A 24,759-nucleotide genomic window follows, 5' to 3' on the forward strand; every position below is an offset into this window, starting at 1 on the left:
TTCCTTTAGCTTAAAATACTTAGTATGTCAAGGTCCCAGAATTTGGGATAGTGTGTTCTGAACCCCATCGGTTTCATTATGACATAGTTGCTTCAGATCTTTTAAATTTGGAGGGGAAAGTTACAAATAAAGCTAAGTCTCAGTTTCTCTATCATACTTACCTTCCTCTTCCTCCTCTGAAGGACAAACATTTTACAGTCTTTACCATGGTTTTACTCTTACCTTCATTGTCCCCATACTTGTTCAGTATTTAGTTTTAGTTCTCAAATTCCCCCAAATATTATTGCATTTATTTATATTTTTATTGTGATGTACTTACATATTTACAGATTTTTTTGTTTACCTTTTATTGCTTTACTTCTCTCCTTCATGTGTTCAATTTACTTCTTATAGTTTTTATTAATTGTAAAGTATAAACTTTAACATTTGTTTTTCTGAAAATTTTTGTTACACCATAATTTGTGAATAATATTTCAGCACTATGTAAAATTCTGTAGCAGTTGTTTTCCCTGAAGAAATTTTTCCATTGTCTTTAATATGTAGTGTTTCTTACGAGATGTCTAATGTTAGCTCAATTATTGATATTTTGTAGATCATCTATCTTTTTGCTTTGGTCGTTTAAGTTATTTTGTTTACATCCTGTACAGGGATGGCAGTGATAGCTCACTATCTGCCAAAACTTCTTCCTCTTATTTAATGTATAGTTGTCACTAGCTAACTGCTGCTCCCTGCGGAGGATCTTTGCCTTTGTGGGGTTAGTGTATTTCATAAAAGCCTCTTTTTGCCTATATCCTTCCATGAACTACCTGTTGGGTAAAACCATTAATATGAAATAATCCTTTTCAGATTCAGTAGTTTAATTTATGTTATGATTTTTCTGGACAGGAAACAAAGTTCAAGGAGCTTAGTTTTCCACCAGTGATTCGGGAGTGCAAGTGATGTGTGTCACTTCCTGGCCAAGATGGTTAAGAAATAGATGGGCTTTGCCATCTCTTTTCTCTTTTGCCTGTAAGAGAAAATATTAAGGTTTTTGTCAGTGGCAGAACCACAGGTATGAGGAGATTGGGTTTGTGAATTATCACTTGGAGGGAATCTGTCATTTGAGACATTTCCATGATTAAAAAAGATATTTCCATGTTTTAAGTCAGTGAAAATTTTGGAATTCTTTGTTAATAGTAGCTAGCATTACCTGAATACATCAAGACCCATTTGGCATCATTATCTTTGAAAAACTTTTATACTGCTACTCAAATATTTTTTTAGAACCCAAACCTTATCACAGAAGTATATATATCTAGAAACCTGTTTCAAAGTTTAAAAATAAAAATACTATTGTAATAAATACCAGCAAGAAGTCAGACAGTTTGAATCCCAAGTAAAACAGTCCTTTGTGTTTAGGACAAGATAAAGAGTTCATTTTAGTTAAAAGTGGGTAAGGTTTAGATATGAATGTATGAAAATATCTAAAAATATAATTTAAAAAAAGTACCCCGACATTTAAAGAATTGGTTTAATTTTTAAGATTAACTTTGAACTGGAATACATTTAAAATGAAAGAAATTTATATCTGGGTTTAGTTAAGATTAAGGAATTGAAGATTTATGCTTGGTCTCCTGCATATCACATGATTCTTTTTTGTATGGCACTGACATTTGATCACACTAGGCTTTTTATTTGAGTGTTAGTATATTACATCTCCAGAGCACAGGAATGTTTTAAAATATTCCTTGCAATCATTTAGAGGAAAATTGGTAATGATAGATTGTTACAAGACACCCACTCTTATTCTGCTTGGGCAGAACAGAAAAATACTGTGGTCTTGGCACCTGTAGGGGAGGAAAAATTTTTACTCTACCCTTCAAGGTTCTTTTGGGTGGTTTATTAATTAAATTGAGATAAAGCAGATTATAGGAGAAAAACAAATTTAATTATATGTATACGGGAGCCCCGTAAGAATATGAGACCCACAGGCAGTCAAGCTTATATGTCATCCTGAGCTAAGGAGAAGAGAGTAGGAGTCTGAGATTTCAAAGGGCAGGAACATAATTCACAGGAAGGTAAACAAGGAAAACAAACGTTTGTGGTGCTTTACAGATACAGTGGGACACAGAGAGAAATTTGCTCTCCAGGCCCTGCCAAGCTCCCCTCCCCCCTCCATTTATTACCACACCTAGCCCATATTTTTTATTGTTATCTCTGATATTAGTTCTCTTCTTGGAACAGGACCTTTATCTAAACTCTTTTAGGCAGTTAAGGGGGAGGTAAAAGCTCTTCCTGAATCTTTTCAGCCTTGAATGACTTCACACCTTAAAAATAGAAAAAAGAAACAGAAAAGTAAGTACAAGAAGAAAAGAACCAAGGGGAAGAAAGTGGAAATAAAGCCAGGAGCATGTTGTTTAATCACATACCAATGAGATTTTGCATGTGTAAATCCTGTAGAAACAATGAGAAAACTATTTTTCCTTATTTAAGGCCTTAATGCTTTAGAACTGAAAACAAATCTTTTTGGTGGAGGGGAGGAGGTAATTTTCTTATTGCCAGAGAATCTGGAAAACAATTAAATGGAGATAAATCAAGGGTTTCAGGTATAATTAGCTAGCATTTTGGTTAATAATATAGGTTAAGATAATAAAATTATTTTTTATAGTCTACTTCAAAGTTTATCTACTTCCCAAAGTTTATCTACTTCCCAATTAAGTCTCATCTCTTGACCTCCAATTTAGGAGTCAGTTTATGATGTTAATTATTTGTTTAGAAAGTTCATATTAAAATGAGTATTTTAAAGCAGATTTTATTGTTAATAAGGATATTTATGAAACCATAATATACAGTATGTGAAAGGTGATTTTATATATAATATTGTGATTTTAAATAGCCTTTTAAAAATGAAAATATTGCATTAAGAGAACTGCATTTTTTCAAGATGTATTTATTTTAGAGAGAGAGAGCATGAGCAGGAGAGGTAGAGGGGGGAGAGAGAATCTCAAGCCAACTCCATGCTGAGTGTGGAACCTGACTTGAGGCTTGATCTCACAACCCTGAGATCATGACCTGAGCAAAATCAAGAGTGAGATGCTTAACCAGTTGCCCCACCCTGGCACCCCACTGCATGTATTTTTAAGTTTATTTTTTAGTATGTAAAAAAAAAATTGTTTTGAATTGAAATTTGTCTCTCTACCTGAGAAAATTCTTGCTGAGGTCTATGTTAATATATAGTGGTTGATGATTAATATGGAAGATATGATTCAAAAAGCCCAGAATAAAGTAGAAAAAAAGTGTTGACATTACTTTCTGAGAAGTTTCATCATATTTTACAAAATAAGTCTGTTTTTTTCCTGATATTATTCACTACAAAAGCTGAATATAATTAGCAGAATACTTTTTGAAAATTCAGTGATTAATGTTTTGTTTTGTTTTAAACTTGTTTGTGAGATAATTTACCCTAAAACAGGATGGCCCTTAGAACTTTATGTATTTGGATGAGGAGTTAGCACCTAAACAGCATTCCACATCCATTTTCTGCTGGAACCTTCCCAAAATCTCAAAAGGATACTGGTCTTTATATCTAATAACTTCTCATTAACTTTTTGTCTTCAAAGCATTATTTCTGAACAGATAGGGATTATGCCCCTATCACTGTTATTTATTGCTGCACTAGTTTGGTATGTATAGGTAGGAGCTATTTGGGGAACTATCTTTTTCTTTCACCTATTGTTTCCTACACAGAAGCTTCTTATTTATAATCAGGGTATATCATTCAAGAGGATGATCATAGAGTAAATGTTAGTGAATATGGAAAGAGGGGTGCCCTGGAACCGCCTGCAGCGCCACGGCCTTTGATTTGGGAGAAGGACGAGGCACAGACAGGTTAGCTTGTGAAAGTGAGTGTGGGTGCAGGGGATGACCGCCAGGTGCGCCACCACCACGAGTGCGATCGCCCCGAACAGCTGCAACGTCACGTATTTATTGGCAATAAACAATCAAAGACAATCAAGGGAGTGATTCATATTACATCCTAGTGAATAGTAGTACATCACGGGGAAGGTGAGAGGATCAGATGATGTAACGTTCAGCAAATGGGGCCTATTCTTAAACATGTTTCTATGGACCCCGTGGGCTATTGTCAAGAGCAATCAAGTTTCAGCAGTGTTCTGCCCTGAACGAGTTGGGCATTCCCAACTGTTGGACAAGCCGGGCGTTCCCGGCCGCTTGGCTCTGACATTTATGCCAGAGCCCACAAGGTCACACACGTGTTTTCCTATTATATCCTTAGTATAAGTTCTCAGCCAGGGGCTGCTGCAGAGGGGTAGTGAGGCTCAATAGATACAGATGCAAGCATAGAACAAGGTGAGACAAAGGCCACCAAAGCAACATAACTAAATAAAGATCAAAACCAAGAGGCTTTTGTGCCGATAGCGCTCTCGCAAACATGGTGAACATTTCCTAAAACCCGGTGGACTTCCTGCAAGAAGTGTGGCAAGCACCAGCCCCACAGAGTAACACAGTACAAGAAAGGCAGATTCTCTTCATTCCCGGTGTTAGTGACAGGAAGCAGAGTGGCTGTGGTGGGCAGACTAAGCTGATTTTCTGGAAAAGGCTAAAACTACAAAGATTGTGCTGAGGCTTGAAAGTGTTGAGCCCAACTGCAGATCTAAGAGAATGCAGGCTGTGAAGAGATGCCAACATTTCGAACTGGGAGGAGATAAGAGAAAGGGCCAAGTGATCCAGTTCTACGCTTCATATTTTGTTATATTATGAAGATAATAAAATCTGGAGTTTATGTTCACTTCATTTGGTTGCATTTGGTCTTTTAAGAGGGAAATAAACTAGTGCCATCAGTAAAATTCCCCTTGTGGGGCAACTTCTGCTTGGGGGGAAAAAAGCCAACAGGAGGAAGAGGCATTTTATATGTCTATATATGCCTATATATGACTATATATGTCTATAATCTTTCATATACATAATATCACTTATATAATAACTATGTATATAATCATTGATCTAGTTTGGTGTGTCTGGGTACTGATGAGTATGGACAAGACATCTCTCAGCTAAACTCCCTTCTTTCCTAGGTCTTGGTGTTGGGCTTATCCTTGACATGCTTGCATAGCCAGGTATTCGCAAGAATGCTGCTAAATCAGATGAGAGAGAATCTCCCCAACCCTTGATATCTGATCAAGTTCCTTATCCCCCATCCTTGATATCGAAACACCTTGGCTAACCCTTAGCAAGAATCCTGTTATATCAATTTAGCAAGAATCTCCCCCTACCCTTGATGTCTCATATTAATTTTTAAATCAACCAGTTCCCTCAACCTGCATCCCTGGCTATAAATCCCTGCTTGTTCTTATATTGAAGTTGAGCTGATCTCTTTACCCTATTGCAACAATTCTGGCATATATCACAATGATCTTGAACACAGTCTTTCTTACTGTTTTAACAAGTGTCAGAATAATTTTTTCCTTAACAGTACATACAACACTTAAACCCACATAATGTGGGTGGGCTCATCCAATCAATTGAAGGCCTTAAGAGTAAATACTACAGTTTCCCCAAAAAGAAAAATTCTTCTTTAATAATGTAACACAGAAATCCTGCCTGAGTTTCCAATCTGACTGGTGACTGCCCTAAGGATTTCCTACTTGATAGCCACTACGGTGTGAGCCAATTCCTTAAAATCAATCAACATCAACCCCCCAGTCCCCTACTTCCCCTCCTCCTCTCACTTTCTCTTTTGCTTTCTCTTTCTTCTTACCTCTCTCCGTGTATCCTACTGGTTCTGTTTCTGTAGAGAATGCACTTTGTAAATTTGTATTTACTTATCTTTGAGATTACCATAACTTTTTAAGGATGCTTAAGTGTTTGTTGTGCTTTTCTAAACATGCTTTGTGCTACTTGTCTGTTGGAGTTTTGTCTGGCTATATAGTCCCTGAAAGTGCTGAAAACCTGTATTTGCATTTATCACTGTTATTAAGCTCTATCACTTTAGAAGAGTGTTGTTTGGATATTTCAAATACTTTCTGTAAATCATATGGTTGACTGTGATTGATTGATTTAGGCAGATATTGAGGAATTCTGGTTGTCTACTTTACTGTGCATTTCCAAAAAATACTGTAATTATATCAAAGTAGTCAAAGTGTAGTTTTCTCATAAATTCAAAAGTTCATCCATTACAATTCTCTTGGTAATTATTTTTTGTAGTGTAATTTGGGTATTATATAAAAAGTAGGTATCAGGGGCGCCTGGGTAGCGCAGTCGTTGGGCGTCTGCCTTCGGCTCAGGGCGTGATCCCGGTGATCTGGGATCGAGCCCCACATCAGGCTCCTCCGCTGGGAGCCTGCTTCTTCCTCTCCCACTCCCCCTGCTTGTGTTCCCTCTCTCGCTGGCTGTCTCTGTCAAATAAATAAATAAATAATCTTAAAAAAAAAAAAGTAGGTATCAAAATACAAATTTTAGAAGAATTAATGACATATTACCAGCTCTTTTTTCTTTTTAATTAATTTATGAACAATGGTTATGAAACAATAACAACACTAATTTTATTACTTTTTTAAAAGTTAGGGTATTATTATTTGAATTCATTCTTATTAGTACACCATCAAGATCAGTTGAGTCTCATTCTCATAAAATAGGCAGAAAAAAGTATGCCTTGAGATCATTTATCTGCCAGGAAAAACACATTTTTATTACCTGCTAATTATTGTCCCAAATGTATATAGTGATATGTTAGCAGATTGTGGCTAGCCATAAAATTGTTTTTCTCTTACCACACACTTCACTTTTCTTTATTCTCCACATATAGTAAATTTAAGAAAATGAATAAAAAAGGGAAATTTTAAATTGAAATTACTACACAGAAAAGAAGAAGAAGCTTTTACCTTCTATTTGTCTTGAATGCATTCTTTGAGAGAAAAGACACACCATCATGCTCATTTAAAATAATGTAAGTAATGTTCATATTAAGAAAGCCATGGAAAGAATAGTCCTCCTCATTGGTTGGGGAAATATTTGCAATGATGATAAGGAGAAATCAGAACTTCTTAACTTCCGTTGATTTTTTTTTCTCTAATTCCTGTGTTGTTTTTTGTTGTTGTTTTTCTTTTTCTTTTTACCCTTACTAGTCTCTCAGTACAAAGATGACTCTTTTTGGAAAAGGGCACAAAGGAGAACAGAAGCCTTAGAGTAGTGAAAAGATCGCAGTTGTGCAGCAGCCTCCTGATAAGATGTACATAATTGCCTGTTTAGGTGAATTGTGATCAAGGAATTTGCAAACAGAAACTGTGAAACATTTTCTTTTATCTTTTGAGGCATTTATTTTTTTCCTTTTTATTTACTTATTTCTTTTAAAGAGTTTATTTATTTGTCGAGAGAGAGAGCATGTGCTGCGCACACACAAGCAGGGGAAGCAGCAGGTAGAGGGGGAAGCAGGCTCCCTGCTGAGCAAGGAGCCTGATGCGGGGCTCCATCCCAGGACCCTGGGCTTGTGACCTGAGCCAAAGGCAGATGCTTAATGACTGGAGCCACCCAGGTGTCCTTTTTGAGGAATTTTAAAAGAATAATCTGAATACCGTAGACGACAAATGGATAAGTACTCTTAAATTTGAAAAAGAATATTTCACAAACTGGTAATTATAATGATGGTTCTTGTAATGATTCCAGAATGGATTGTTAAAGAAAGCATGGTAACTTCCAGAAATGGGATTGATTTGCTAAGAAAATATTGTCAGGCTAAACTTATCCTTTTGGGGGACAGATTTACTAGGGTAGTAAGGAAAATGGAGCAGGAAGTTATCCAAACTTTAATAAACTAAGTCTCTCACAAGATCAATTTATAAACAAAAGTATGAAATATATGAGGGACAAAGGATAGATAAATTGATTAAATGAGCATACCAAATACATAAATATATGAATTGATATCCACTTAAAAGAAAGATCTATAGTAGAATGCCACAGGGTACTATCTTCATCCTTATTCTGTTCAGTATTCTCAGTGATTTGGATGAAAATATTGAAAGCATATTTTCACATTTGATATGACATGAAGTTGTATTTAAAATATTTTAAAAGGCTGAAGTTGTGGTATTATATCCAAAGTGAAATTCAAAAGTAATAAATATTAGTGGCTTAAACTTAAATTTTAACTTCAGCATTTGTACAGAGTTAGTAGCCAGACTTAGTTATACCACATGTATTTAACATTTAGGAGTGTTATTTAACAGTAAGTTTTAAAAATAATGTAATTTTAATCTGATGTAATTGAAGTTAGTTTTCTAAAAATCTGGGAGGAGGAGAGTCCCAGTCTGATTTGAATTCATATTACACAGCTCCCTTTAATACTGCTTGTCATACTTACAAAAGAATAATCTTATACTGGAATATTGGAACACATTTAAAGGATAATGGATAAAGAGTTGAAGGGACACGAAGATGTAAAATATGAAATGCAGTTGAAAGTATTTGAAATAATTTGCCAATTTAGAAAATTGTTATATGGATAAAAGATTTATTTTGGATCATTATAGAACTAGTGTCAATGTATTGAAACTAGAGGGAAACATTTTAACTCAACATGAAAATACAAAGTTGTGTTAGAGTTCACCTAATTGTGTGACATTGATATGAAATCAGGTATATTAGACCATTTCTACCTATAAAAATGGCTATTTCATGTGGTTCATCTTAATAACAGGAGTAGCAAATGAGCAGTGTTCCTCAAGGTAGCAAATTTCTTTTCTCTGCAATAACCTAGTCATTACATGGACAATAAATTAATGGATAGTATATCTATCTATCTACATACATACATACATACATACTGTGTATGTGAACGTTGGAGGGGTTTCAAGCATTGGATAAATAGTCAGATTAACTGTCTTTGAAATTCATTTCTGATCCCAAGATTTTTGTGATTCTAGAAATTGAATTTTGCATTTACTGTGCATTTGCTGAATAGGGATCTAGATAGACATGGACATGACTGTAGTTGACGTTGTGTTGACCTAGAATGTCTTCATTTGTCTAGAAACATAAACATCTTTTACTAAATTAAAGGACATGTTAAGAGAATATTTTATGTAGCGGTGTGCTGTTTACTCCAGTGCTTAATGGGAAAATTTTTTTAAAACTATTTCTGTCTTTACATTGACAGCCTTTTCTTTTTAAACAAGATTTTATGTCTGTAAACCAAAATCTTGGATATTTTTCTTCAGAAATATCTTCAGATATTTAATATCTGCTATGGATAAAATTAATGCTTTGGGTAGAATTAATTTCTTGTAAAGTACTTTTTATTAACTTCCTGTTAATAGAAAATAGCAGAAATGATAGTAAGATAACTACTTATTGTAGAAAAGTTATCTTGAATACTGATTTCTACACACTAAATTGTTTTCTTTGCTCAGAGATGTTTATATATTCTATTTTAAATGGTAATAACTTTGATGGGAAAAGGAAGCATGAGGAAGATCTTTAAAAAACAATCTTTGTACTCAATCAATGCTCTATCAAATAAGGAATTTCATAATTCAGGTTGGAAACTATTCATTATTTTGGTACCTTGAGATTAAAGCTCATGAATCACAAGTTTGATGTTAGATGAAGTGTAGTTTTATTACTTGGACTCTTAAAGCATTGCTTCAGTGGCCGAAAGGTTATTTGAATCAAACTCTGAAATAATCTTCTGCATTTAAATTCTCATCATTTGAAGTACTTTCAAGTCTGTTTGAAGAAATGGTGATTCTTTAGGCATCTCACAAGTTTTTTCATAGATGCTTATGAGCTCTCCATCTATGCTTATTGCGTCTTAGCTGTTGTAAAGGCTGGAACACTTAATAGTGTCAGTGGCAATGACGGAGGAAATAAATAAGTGAGGTGAGAATTAAAGTTCAGGTTATAAATTATCAGATTTACCACAAGTAGCTGTCCAAAAAAGCATGTACAGTTACATTATAGACTATGTACGTGCTCTAAACATTTTACCGTATTAATTCATCTAATATTCACATTTTACTTCAGATATTACTGGAATGAAAGGAACAGACTACCTCAAACAGAGCTACATGAACGATTTGTAGTTGTGCCCAAAGTAGTAATCCTGTCAGCTCTCTTCAGAGTAGGAGGAGGACCTGGAGTAAATAGAAGGCTCTAGAGTGCCAGCGGCCTCCAGCTATTCCAGAGCAGCTTCTTCTGTTTACACTACTATGATGTACTACCCATTTTCATTTTTCTCCCTGAAATGAGCCCCTTTCCTAGTAGCGTATACTTGAGTTTGGCTTCTGGTAAAAACGTGTGATTTCTCAGGCCTGACCATAGGCGATTGCAAAGGCTTTCACCTGTCAGGTCTCGCAGGAAAAAATCTACACTCCCCACACTAGACTTGGTACACAGCCAATTCATTGTCGTCTTTGGAGGGAGTCGTGTTCAAGTGTTCAGATCCCCCTGGCTAGCTGTGGACTTCACATATTTGCATTTCTAGCCCCGGCACCTTCTTTCCTCTTTATCTAAGGTCTTGAGCACCTGTCTTCTTCCGGTGCTTCTGCCTAAGCCTCCTCCTTAGGAAGAGGAGAAACCTTGAAGACAGTTTTCCCCACTCTGACTCAGTTATTCAGTACTTTTCCACTCCTCCTCCCCCAACCCCAAGGTCCTAAAAATACCAGGACTTTGCTCAGGACTCCCGAAGCAGGGAAATTACTTGTACCTCTGCTCTGATTCATGTGGCCTTCACCTTCTGTGAGGAAGGGAAGCAAGCAGGGGAGGGAGGGATGGGAGGAATCAGCACATTCTCTGGTTTTAGCCCCTTGCTTATTACTATCACAGTAAGTGGTTAAAACCTTCTCTGTTACTTTCCTTTTGGCCATTGCTGCTTAATCAGCATCACCCATACCTGAGACACTCTCTGCAGATCAGCTGAGTTCCTGACAACACTATGGCCATAGTTCTCAAAATAGAGTCCTCGGGTTAGCAGCTTCAATATCTGCATCACTTGGGAGTTTGTTAGAAATTCAAGTTCTCTATAGAACATTACCGCAAACTCCTGAATCAGAAGTTCTGTTCTTAGGCCCATCAATCTCTTACAAATCTTCCAGGTGATTCTGATACATGCAAAAGTTTGAGAACCATTAATAATGTTCCCATTACGCATTGTTTTGTGGGGCTTCTTTACCATATATTGTTCCCATATACCTGGGTCTGTCTCTGGGCTTTCTATTCTCATGGATTAAATTGTTCTTTTTTTCTTGCATAAATATCATTCTATTTTTATACTATGTTTTATTATAATATATATTTTAATATGTGGTATGGCAAATTTCTGGTTCTTCTTGATTTTTTTTTCTTTCTTTAAGTACTTTAAATATTTCCCTCCACTCCTTTTTTTTTTTTTTTTTTTTAGCTTGAATGGTTTCAGAAAGAGAAGTCTACTGTAATTCTTATCTTTTCCCTCTTATAAATAAAGTGGTTTTTTTTCTTCTGGCTTTTTTCAAGATTTCCTACTTTCTTTGATTTTTTTGTCATTTGACTATGATACATGTAGGATGGAGTTTTCTTTTCCTTTTTTTTTTTTTTCCTTCGGTATTTATAGTCCTTGGTGTTCTCTCTGTTTTCTGGATCTCTGGTTTTGTGCTTGTCATTAATTTTAGAAAATTGGTGATTATTACTTCAAATATTTCTTCTTCATTCTGTCCTTATTCTCCCTTTGGTATTTCAGTTACACATGTTACGCCTTAGTCTGTGTTTTTGTTTTACTTTACTTTTTTTTTCCTCCTCCTTACACTTCGGGCTAGGAAGTTTGTATTGGCCTGTCAGCATGGTCATGCATGATTCTTTCCTTGCTTAGGTTGAGTCTACTGATTAACTCATCAAAGGCATTCTTCTTTTTTGTCTTTCTGTTTCTGACATTTCCTTTTGTTTCTTTCTTAGAGTTCCCATCTGCACATTATCCACCTATCCTTCATGTTATCTATTTTTTAAGTTAGATTCCTCAACATATTAACAATTTTTACTTTAAATTTCCAGCCTGTAAATTCCAAAGTCTCTGTCATATCTGAAACTGGTTACAATGCTGTTTTTGTTCCTTTAGACTTTTTAGCCTTTTGGCATGCCATATGATTTTTGGCTAAAGGATTAACATGTTGTATCATGTAATAAGGATTGAGGTAAATAGACTTTTAGTGGGAGGTTTTGTTAATTTGGCTAGGAGTGAATAGCTGTGTTTAATGTTTTCTGTTTCTGTACTTTGCCAGATGGTTCAGATTCCTTAAAGGTCCTTGTTTTTGTCTCCCCTGCTGTCTGTGGCTTCCCTAAGAAATCCTTCTTAGGTAGAGTCTGCATCTTAACAGCTCTTTCAGCTGTTATCTGCTGTCAATAAACTATAGCCCTGTTGGTTTGGTGATGAGGTGTTGGGGAGGGAAAGCATTCTATAATCTTATGATTAAATCTCAGTCTTTTAGAGGATCTGTGACCTTCATAAGTGTTTGTTGTCTTTTCTCCCTTCCTTTATGTGAGACAAGAAGACTAGAGGGGGCTGGAATCTTGGTAATGTCTTTCCTCAGGTGGAACATCTTATAAGACTTGGATAAAGTCTTTTCAGGTAAAGAAAGTCTTTTGTTATGGGGAATGCTAAGGGCATATTTCACAATGGATATTTTTTCTACTCACCCTGCCAGAGCCCTGAGGGAAAATGTCTTGGCTCTTCACACTGGGATCCTGATGGGTTTCTTGGGGAAAACCCCCACAAATTGTGAGGAACCCCCTAAGACATCAGCTCCTAAGTGTTCTCACTCCCATACTCATTTTCACTCAGCTTGCAGCAGTTTTGCAAATTTAGCATTTCAGTGTTCCTACCAGTGTATGTCTCCAGCAGTTTCTGCTGTAGGTAAGAAGATCTTGGCTGTGACTCAGTAGATTTGTCTGTCACTGTAGATTTTGGGGTGGCAGTTTGCCTTTGACCATTCTCTGATGGATCTAAGGCATTGATCTTTAGTTTGTTAAGCATTTTTCTTGTTTTAAAAATTAGAGTGATGATTTTCAAGCTTTTACCTGTCATGCTGAACCAAAAGTGTGAATTTATGTTGTTATTTACTTTAGCAAATTTGTTTCAGCCGTCAAACCTTTTCTTAGATTAAAGCTTCTATTGAAGACTTTGATAACAAATAAGACCAGTAAGGGTATAGTGACTGTAGTTGAGGTTGGTATGGGGATGTCTAGTACTCTTTTGGACAGAATTTGAAAACTATTTGTTCCTACTAGTAAACTAAACAGAACCAGGGCTGAACCCTTTGGAACACTGTTGTTTGTCAAGCACTCTCTTACTGATGTTACTACTTAATACTGTATTTTTGTTATATGATGTGCTCATTCATGTTCGTTCACAGTGTTTAGTATGTGCCCTCATGTACATCATAGAAATATAGTTTATTTTACTTTATTTTTTAAAAGATTTTATTTATTTCAGAGACAGAATGCAAGCATGAGCAGGAGGAAGGGCAGAGGGAGAGGCAGACTCCCCACTGAGCAGGGAGCCTGATGTGGGGCTCAATCCAGGACCCCGGGATCATAACCTGAGGTGAAGGCAGATACTTAACCGATTGAGCTACCCAGGCACCCCAATATAGTTTATTTTAGAGGGAAAAATAGAGTACGTGGTATTTAAAAATACGTGCTTTATGTGACTCTCAAAAATGTTTTGCTTGAAGAAATTCCCCTTCTTATCTAGGGAATATGTTTATCTTGCACAAGGTAGAGAAAGAGGCATTATCTTTTTATTTTCTACATTGTTTCTTTAGATGGATATATAATCTTTTAAGAAAATATGTCAAAGGTGTTTGATGTTTTTGCTTCATTTCCTATCTAAAAGATATTGATGATATGATAATCTTTCCCAAGATGTTTTTCACCAATTTTTATTTCATGGTAATTTATAAGGTTTGTGTGAGAAATTGCCAGGCCTTTCTAAGTCTTCTTACAACTTCAGAGTCTTAAAACTCTCAGCTAAATTTTGAGGAGGGGGGCTGGTGTTTGATGTATAATTCTTTTTATTGACTTTCCAATTTCTGTCATATATATGCTTCTGACCTGTGTTTCAACTGAACCAGTAATTTAGTCCATTACTGGTCTGTGTAAATCTTACCCACAGCTATTTCCCAAGGTGGTTTTGGGTCTAACGAGTGGTTGGTGTTGATGTCCAGCAGGAAATCTTGCAAACCAGATGATTGGTGTGGTTCAAACTGTAACCTTGTTAAAGCATTGGTCAGGTTGCACTTAGGAGAGTTATTTAATTAGTTTCCCAATAATATTTGTGTACAATTTTTAGGTGACCACTACTTTTTTTTCTGTCATCATGGTGCAGAAAAAGACAGTTGCCTGTTGTTATCAGAGTCAGATATTAACCCAGTACTCTTTTTTCTTTAAGTTACCTTTGGGCAGTCATTTTAATAACTGCTAGAACTTCTCTTGAACACAAGTATCTATAATGATGCCGTAAACTTAAATTAAGAGCTTTCAATGTACTAGGTACTGTACTAGAAAGTTTTTTTTTAATATAAGAACATTCTCTGCCTTCAAAAAACAAAAAGTCCTATTATGTGAGACATAAAAAATGAATTATAATACAGTATAATAAATAATACACTAGTGATAGAAACAAAATATTCTGAGGTTACAGATAAGAGAGTAAGCAGTTCTTCCTGAGGTTTCAGGGAAGAATTAAGAAGGTGTAACATTGTAATGGCATTTGAAAGAGTGGCCTTTTACTGCAGGAAAAAGTAAGGGTATTGTAAGTAGACAGATATGAGTTCAAAATTAGCATGAAGTGTATGTGTATTTTTTTCTTCAGGTTTACTGAAGTATAATTCACATATAGTAAAATCCACCAATTTTAGGTGAACCATTCTTTGAATTTTGACAGACTTCAAAAGTTTTAGTTACCACCTAAATCAAGATTAAAAAATGTTCTCATGACCTCCTCAAAATTCCATCATGTCCCTTAGTAGTCTGTTTATGTATTTTTAAGGATATCAAGTAGAATTTTTGAGGGAAAAAATTATTTGACTTTACTTTTCTGATACTGAATAATTTTAACCTTTATGGTATGATTTACCAAGAATTTTTGTTTCTAGCTTTCTGAATTTGGGTTATTTAGATGGGTGACTTAGTAAGTTAATTTAGGAAACACTATTATGAAAGTTAATCATTTAAAAATTTACAGGCATTTATTACTTTTAATTAAATTACAATACCTAGTTCCATCAGTAGGGAGAAATGATGAAATTTATAACCATAATATTATGCCTTTTTTGTGGTTTTATAAAGTCCAAATCATGACAGTAGAACAAACTGATGATTTTAAAATGAGATGGTGGAAATAGAACAATGGAATGAAGTAACTAAAATGAGTGTTGTGATATACACACAACACACTTAATAAAAATAGTATTCTAAATATGTAGGATTTATTCCGTCAGTCATTCTCATTACATCCCTGTGTAACTTGCAAAAAAGCAGATATATTCACTACTCTAAAGAAGCCCACAGTCTGGAATGGGAATCTGATTTCTAGTATCATATTTACATAAACCATTATTAGAAAAAAAGACATGGATTCCATTGAATTTGCTATAAAGAAATTGTGTATATATTTGGAAAGAAACCTAAGATGATGTATATAGATTACATTAAATTTCTCTATATGAAAATATTATTAGAATTCACTATTTAAAGGATAATGAACTTCATTACAGGATATAGATACTCCATTAGTGATTTCCACTGTAATGAAGTACATATTTAAGTGTTACAGTAAAATTATTTTATACCCTCTATTTCTCTGTGAAAGAGAAATGCTCTGCCCATGCCAGGGGTGTCCTGTACTTTCTCAGCCCTATAGTTGACTGTGACAGATATGTGTATCTAATCAGCATAAAATTGTATTTAAAATTTTTTAAAAATTTCCAAATATGACATTTTTTAAATCTCTTTTAATTATCGATTCCCAATTATTACAGTGTGGCCAGAGAGTGATGTTTATATGGCACTGAATTTTTGAAATATAGTAATTACCTTTTTGCAATAATTTGTAATAATTACTATTTTGCAAATTTTTATGTGTTTTATGTATGCTTGAAAAAATGTGTATTTTCCACTATCGGTATAGTGTTACATGTATATCCATTAGTCAGGCCTGTTATATTCAAATTTTATGTCACCATGCTGATTTTCCACTGCTTGATCTGCTGATTATTGAAAGAAATTCATTAAAATCTCCTGCTATAATATTAGGACTGCCAGTTTTTCTTTGCAGTTCTGCCAGTTTTTGCTTTATATATTATGAAGCTATGTTATTATGTGCATATAAATTTAAATTTGTTCTGTATTCCAGATATCATTTTGTACTGATGTCTTTTTTTAGGAATTCCTTTTGCCTAAAGTCTGTTGTTGATATTAATATGGCTAAGTCTTGTCTTGGTTAGAATTTGCCCAAAGCTCTTTACCATTTATTATTTGTCAAAGATCAGTTGACTTCAGGTATAGAGGTTTATTTCTGAACTCTCTGTTCTATTTTTTTTAATATTTATTTATTCATTAGATGGGGGGAAGGACAAAAGGGCAGGGAGAGAGAGAATCCCAAGCAGACTCCCTGCTGATTGCAGAGCCCAATGTGGAGCTCCAACTTGACCTGAGCCAAAATCAAGAGTGGGATGCTTAACTGACTGAGCCACCCAGGCACCCCTTTACTGATTTCATTTATTCTAACACTTTTTGGTGGCATCTTTAGGATTTTCTAGATTTAAGTCCATGTCATCTGCAAACAGTGATAATTTTTCTTCTTCCTTTCCGATTTACATCCTTTTTATTTATTTTTCTTACCTAATTGTTCTGGCTAGGACTTCCAGTATTTCATTGAATAGAAGGGCTGAAAGCCTTGGCTTATTTCTGATCTCAGAGGAAAGCTTTTAACCTTTGACCATTAGATGTGATGCTGGCCCTGAGCTTGTTATATATGGTCTTTATTATGTTGAGTTATATTTCTTCTATATTCAAATTGTTTGTCCTGTGTTTGATAGTTTTTATCATGGGTTTATATGAACATTTATCATGTTTTATCATGATAGATGTTTATCGTGTTTATCACAATAAATGTTTATCATGAGAGGATATTGAATTTTATTAAGTGATTTTCTGCATCTATTGAGATGAAATTTAAAGTGGATAGCACTGGAAAGCCCTTCTGTGTAGTTGTGTTGTTGGTAAACTGTCTTTTTTTTTAATCATAATAAACTTATTTTTTGTCATTCTTGTAGAGTAGTTTTACTACACATGTAATTCTGAGTTAATACTAATTACCATTTTTATGGGTGATTAGTCATTTCTTTATGGCTGCTGGTACAGAATTTCTTTTTGCTTTGAGTTCTGCTTTTTCACCATAATATTACTTGGTATGAAAGTTTTTAAAAAATTTTTTATGTTGTGTATTGGGTTTTAATGTGGAAAATTGCTTCTGTTTCATTCTATCTGTTATTTCCCTCCCGAACTCTAATTTAATATGTTAAGCTTTCTTGACCTATCAACAGTGTCTGTCATACTTCTCTGGCATATTTTTAATATTTTTGTCTGTGTTCTTTTTTGTGTAATCTCTTCACATCTGTCTTACTGTCCTTACTTTTCTGCCTAAAATGAAGTTTAAGCCAAACATTGAACTTTAATTTTCAATTGATGTATACTTCATTTTCATATTCCATATGATTTTTTCCGAGCATACATGTTCATTTTTATGGTGTTTTATCTCTTACTTATACTTTTGACACTTTAAAAAATATATTAAATGTACTTTTTTGCAAATAATTTATATTGAGTCATTCTGGTGTCTGCTGTTTTTTTAGGTCTAGATTCTGCATAGCTATCTTACATTCATGATAGCTTGTTTTCTTGGGTATTTTGTGTTTTATATTTGTGAGATCATCTTCACTGGAATTTTAATTGTGATAATTCTTTGATGCTTAGGTTTAAGGTCAAGTCTTCCATGGAATAGTTGTTTTGCTTCTGAAGGTCTTCAGGGGCAAAGTTTTAATTGTGGGTTTTTGAGATGCATTGTATGTGGGAATTTTTGCCCCAAATCTGAAAAAATGTAGCATGTGATTTTGAATTATTAGGGAACCTCCTGTCCTCCCTCCCCCCTCACTCCAACTCAAAACAAAACCTTTCAGATTCTCTTTGCTTTGTGGTTTTTTTCTAGTTTACCTACTTCGGGTGTTGTGTTTCAGGCCTTGTAGCTTTATATGGGTGTCCTAACTTTACCCTTTTTAGCCCCTAGGTTTTGTTTCTATTTGTAAGCATGGCCCATTAAAAACAAAACTCTAATATTTTAGCATTCTTCAGATCTCCTAAGAACAGTTGTGTATTCAAAGCTTATTTATCTCCATGAATTTATGCTTTTTATTGGTTTTGCCTACTTACATAACTGTCTTATCAGCTCAGTAATATTTAAAGGGATGTTTTGTATTTTTTATCCAACATTTTTGTACTGAGTTTTCCATGGTATTTTTGGATCATGTAACTAGAAAAGTATAAAATTCGTTTTTTATTTATTCCTTTGCTTTATGTAAATGTAAAAATTTTATAAGTGTTATTAATGAGCTTTAATAATTGCATTCATACTTATTTTAAAATTGCTAAAATCAGCAGATAGCCGGGCAAGACAGTAATGGTTTCAACTACCACTTCCCAAACCATACATCTCAAAGTAAAAATCAAGATGTTCTATAGAAAAACATGTTAATGAAACACTTTTAGGAAGTCATGTGAACTTTATTCCTATCTAGTGGTTTAAAATACTCGTTGTTTTAAAGGTTCTACGAAAATATACACGGCTTTTAATCAGTCTTCTTTGATCCATAAAACTCTTTTGAGAGTATCTATTAAATATGTAGAGAAATATGGAAATGGTGGTATAGCAAATAAATGTAGAAGAAGATAATGTGCTGAAATGACTTTGGAGATAAACTAGATTGGGAAAAAATATGCTAGGGCTAGAGTATGGAAGGTCTTTAGTTCCAAATGGCTGATAATATCTTACCATAGACAAATAGGGTCAGATTTGAGGGCTAACATTAAATATTTACTGAAAAAAAATACACCTAATCCAGACATTCCCCTATGCCTGTGCTTTCCGTACCTTGTAAAATTTAATAAAGCAAAGAGTAAATTACTTGTCAAAAATCTTCATTTTCACCACTTTTCAATTTTTTTCTAAAATGTAGATGAAATGTATGTTCGATTATTTAATTATTCTTAAGTATTTTAAGCACATCTTAAACCTGTCCACGATTTCTTCCTTATAGATCAGTTATGATATTCCTACTGCCATTTCAAGAAGTTCTATTTTTTGGCTTTTGAATTTTATTAGAATGATAGTAAATTTAAAAAGAATAATCTATCCACCAGTTTCCCAATAAAATAGTGTTGTTTTTCTTGTGAATCCCTTTCAATATTTATTCAAGTATCTATAATATTATGTAGTTATAATAATGATGATGGCTTTAAATAATCCTATGGTTTTTCTTCAAGTAATTGTATTTTATAAACATATTTCTATATTGATGCATAGCTTTATGCTTAATAACCACATGATATTACCTTTAGTTGACATACTATCATTTGTTATACTGAACCACTTTGTTGGACATTTTAAATGTTTTGGCTTTTGTACTTTTATAAGGAATTTTGCTGTATACATCTTCATGCGTATTGTTTATATTCTTTTGCATTATAAGCAGTCTTCTACTATTGTACAAGGTGTGTTTGAAAATATGCTAATACTGATTAATAAATTTACCTAATACAAGGGTTTCCATATCCCAGACATCTAAAAATTATGAGATCAATAATTATACCTTACCTTTATTTATTCATTTTTTAATATACCTTATCTTTATAGACAGATTACTCAGTTATATTATTTCAGTATTAGAGACCTTGTGTAGACTGTCCTTAGTTCAGGGAGTATCCAATTAAGGGCAACAATTCATTCATTTCAACAAGTTTAATGATTTCCGTTTTATCATTTGTTTGATGAAACATATGTTCCTATCACTTATGTCAAGACTTTCCTTTTTCCATTATTTTCTATAAATAATATGTGTGTGTGTATTATATATATGTGCATATATATGTGTGCATGTTCACACGCATACGCACACACATAAAATATAGAAAGAACTGAATTTCTGAGATAGGAGACACAATGCAAGCAGTGAGAGCTGTGCTCCTGAAATTGATTTTTTGTTTAGCAGATCTTCATTCCACAATAAATCAGAATATTCTTTTGTCAACTTATGGAGAGCTAACTACATAGTATTTTCTGATGATAAATTTTAGGAGTAGGAAGCACAGACCAGACTTAAGGACAGTTACTGTGGTATCAAATTGGTTCCTGAAAAGTACTACACTGGTTGTATTATGCTTTTTGGGAAGTGTGCATAAATCTGTTTCTTTTTTTTTTTTTCTTTTTTGCTAAGGGGATTATCTTATATACATGGGTCATTTATTTCAAATATCCATTTGAAAGGCACTATTATGTTGATCCAAGCTTATTGTATTGTGCTTAGGCAAATGGAAGGAATAATAGGATTCAGATGCATTTTCAAAAGCTATTTCACTTGAAGATGGTGAAGCAGAAATATTCTACTTAAATTTAGGATTGGGACATATCTTTGGCATTTAATAATATGTACACTATCCAAATATAGAAACCTCATTATGGAAATATAAACTAATCTTACCTCTTTTATGCTGAGGTATCACTCAATTTTTGCCTCATTCTTTTGTATTTTTCCCTTAAATCAAAGACCTGTTTATATAAGGCGAATAACTTATTTGCTTTCATTTTTTCATGCCTATTAGAAATATGTCTATTTAGGTGAAATAAATCTAGTGTAGCTTATATTATAGTTTTATTTTATTCACTTTAAGAAGTTTATTGATATTATTGGACTTGCGGTAACTGCTTTGAGTAGATTTAATCTCATAGTTTATCTTTTCTAGGTTTTCTTTCTAAACAATATTTAATGTGTTGGTCCATGAATGGGTGAAATGTCTCCAACTCACTTTATGTTAAGACATTTATTAAATTTATTCAGTGTCTGTAAAGTCATGTTAAGTGGAGGAATATATGAGTTTGTGCTTTAAGACTTTCCTACCAGACCACTTGAGCTTGTTCAATGTTTGTGCTTTACAGAAAGTGAAAGATGATGCTTCTTGAATTTGCATTACAGAGTATATACTACACACACACACATCACTTATAAAATAAGGTGCAGTTTGTGGACCTGTCATAAATAGATAACTGTATACCTGAACATGAGCTTCCATAACTGCTTAGTCTAAAATTTATTATACAAAACACTGACCATGTGTATTGTGATTAAATCTCTTCACAATGTCTCTTGTGACTCACATTCCAAGAAAGAAGAGATTTTTAAATATTTTTTATAAGAATAAGCAAAAACCACATAACCTCCATATTTATATTTGAATCTGCATCAAACATTTTCCACTTGGAAGAACTCTTCCAAAAGGAGGAAATAGCATGATCTATTTCTGAATGCTGTGTTTTAGGCTAAATTTCAATGGACTGTCCTTGAGACCCTTGCATTTAAGCATCTACTCTGTAAGATTAATCGAACTGTTTAGTTTGCATTTATTTCTTTAAGATTGTAAAAAAAAAAAAAATCCTAAAATTTCGATATAATTTTTAAGAATCTGTCGACAGAATGTTTTAGATAAGCAAAATGTAGTAAATTCTTCACTATTCTTAGATGAGATTTCCTGGTATAGATTTCAGTTAATTTTCGTAGTGCCTTTTAAAATGCATTAAAGGTATGTCTTGAAATTCTGATGCAAGTTCCTCTGTGTTTAGTTATAAATATTTGGACAAGAATCTTATGATTGGTTGTTGCCAATTGGTTCAGTTTTGTCTCTGAGTTATGTAACAAATGTGTCTAGAACACCCTCACCTTGGAATGGTCAACTAGTAAGGTGCAGAAGAAAGTATTTACCATTCTTCATACCATCAAAAACCATGTGATCCATTTCTAGGGTGTTGGTACTTTTGGACAATTAAGGAATTCTGTATTGAGGCAGAAGGCAGGAGTAATACAGTCCTTACAATACAATCCTTACAATACAAACAATCCCCAGATACGCTTCATACTTTATTTTAGATAGACTAAAGAAAGGCTGAAATCTTTTTGGCCAAGCTGTTTCTTAACAATATAATTTCTAGTTTACTGTGATTAACTGAATTAACCTCTGGCCCAGGGAGAAGAAGCATCCCTACTTTTGGCAGAATCTCAGACAATGAACAAACCTCAAGTCCAATGCACTTTCTACTACAGTCCAATAAAGGCTGCAAAAAGAACTCTAATAATTTTCCTATTTGTGCAGATAATACTAGTAATACTTGAAAAGGAGTGGTAGTTGGGGTATCAGAAGTAGAAGTAGCAATGGGGGCGCCTGGGTGGCACAGCGGTTAAGCGTCTGCCTTCGGCTCAGGGCGTGGTCCCGGCGTTATGGGATCGAGCCCCACATCAGGCTCCTCTGCTATGAGCCTGCTTCTTCCTCTCCCACTCCCCCTGCTTGTGTTCCCTCTCTCGCTGGCTGTCTCTCTGTCGAATAAATAAAAATAAAATCTTTAAAAAAAAAAAAAAAGAAGTAGAAGTAGCATTTGTAAAGCTTTTCAATATACTTAGAGAAATGAAAAAAAAAGTTACAGTGAGATACCATTTCCAATTACTAAGATGACTATAATAAGAAAAAAGGAAATAACAAATATTGTAGAGAATGTGGAAAAATTAGAACTCTTGCGAATTGCTGGTGGGAATATAAAATGGTGGAGCAATTATAGAAAGAAGTTTGGTGGTTCCTCAAAAAATTAAACATAAAATTGTTATGTGACCAAGTAGTTCTACTAATAGGTATATAATCAAAAGAATTGAAGACAGAGACTCAAATACATTTTTACATATGAATATTCATAGCAGCATATTCAAATAGTCAAAAGATGGAAACAACCCAAGTGCCCATCAACAAATGAATAGATAGGGGCGCCTGGGTGGCACAGCGGTTAAGCGTCTGCCTTCGGCTCAGGGCGTGATCCCGGCGTTACGGGATCGAGCCCCACATCAGGCTCCTCCGCTAGGAGCCTGCTTCTTCCTCTCCCACTCCCCCTGCTTGTGTTCCCTCTCTCGCTGGCTGCCTCTATCTCTGTTGAATAAATAAATAAATAAAATCTTAAAAAAAAATAAATAGATAAAACAAAAGTGGTATATGTACACAATGGAATATCATTCAGCCATAAACAGGAGTGACGTTCATGTACACATACTGCAACGTGGACAAGGCTTGAAAACATTATGCTAAGTGAAATTAGCCTAACAAAAACATGACTACAATATTCCACTTATGTGAAATATCTAGAATGGGCAAATTAGATTGGAGGTTACCAGAAGCTGGGATGAGGGGAAAGAAGTCATTGCTTAATGGGCACAGAATTTCTTCTGGGGATTATGAAAAAATTAAGAAATAATGGTGATGGCTCAACAGCATTGTGAATATGATTGATGCCACTTGTCCACATTAAAAAGGTTAAAATAGAAATTTTTTGTTGCAGGGCATCTGGGCGGCTCAGTTGGTTAAGCACTGGCTTTTGATTTCAGCTCAGGTCATGATCTCGGAGTTGTAGGATTGAGCCCATGTCAGGCTTAGTGCTGAGCTCGGAGTCAGCTTCAGATTCTTTCTCCCTCTCCCTTCCCCTCTGCTCCACCCCACTTGTGCTCTCTCTCTCTCAAATAAATGAAGTCTTTAAAAAAGAAGAAAAGACATTTTTTTGTTGTTGCACATATATTTTATCAAAGTAGAAAAATGGAAGCAGAAGTAGCGGTTGTAGTAGTGCAGTAATAGTAACCTATACATTGCTTAGTGTTCATCATGAACATGTACTCTATACTTATATTTTTTCTATTCTAATTTTTCATTTAAAATCTGTGTGTTGTATGGTTTGGCTGGCGGCAGGGGGGAGTTATTTATACATTTGCTTATTTATTCCCAAAGCATTTTTGGCACTTTCTACCTAAAAAGCTATTTTGCACTGAGAGGAAAAATTAGTTGTTAACAAATTCCTTGAAGATTTTTTTTTTCTTATAAAATAGTTCTACAAGCGAAATGTAAGAAAATATATTCTTGATTCATTGGGTTATTTATTAGACATTCATGTTCCAGAGGGCACCCTCCCTAGAAACTAGTGCAGTATCTTGTGTTGATAGGCACCAAGCAAGTATTTCTTGTATGCATGGTTGACTAAAAACATGAATGAATTTATACATTTATATATAGATATAGAAGTTATGTATAATTTATAAATTGATATATAAGGGTAAACTTTAATGTAGGACAATTTAATATAAAAATAAGATATTAAAATATATAGTTGAATTTCTACCTTAAAGATTGATCATCTAAACAATTTTAAGAAAGGAATAATAGAAAATGAATATCCACAGGATATTGTTCAAATTTTCTATCGAAGTTCATAACTTAACAACTAAAGATTATAACCAATTACAGTAGGTGGTATGCCATATCAAAAACATTTCCTGGATTTGATCAGTTTTAATCATCAGAACAGCCCTATAAAGTGGATTCTAATCCTCATTTTTCAGGAGATCATACTGAATTTCAGGTTTAAAAAGTTGTCAAATAAACTAGAGT

At 34.2% G+C, this 24,759-nt stretch overlaps 1 protein-coding gene and 1 pseudogene across 20 annotated transcripts in view; both read left to right on the forward strand.

The window, feature by feature from the left end:
• The window catches only part of CCDC91 (coiled-coil domain containing 91), a 312,578-nt gene that overhangs the window by 202,092 nt on the left and 85,727 nt on the right, over positions 1-24,759 (forward strand). The gene's annotated exons all lie outside the window — the stretch shown is intronic.
• LOC113257443 (60S ribosomal protein L36a-like) lies at positions 3,901-6,472 on the forward strand (annotated as a pseudogene).

This window comes from Ursus arctos, unplaced genomic scaffold (genome assembly GCF_023065955.2).
Source record: "Ursus arctos isolate Adak ecotype North America unplaced genomic scaffold, UrsArc2.0 scaffold_26, whole genome shotgun sequence".
NCBI lineage: Eukaryota > Metazoa > Chordata > Mammalia > Carnivora > Ursidae > Ursus > Ursus arctos.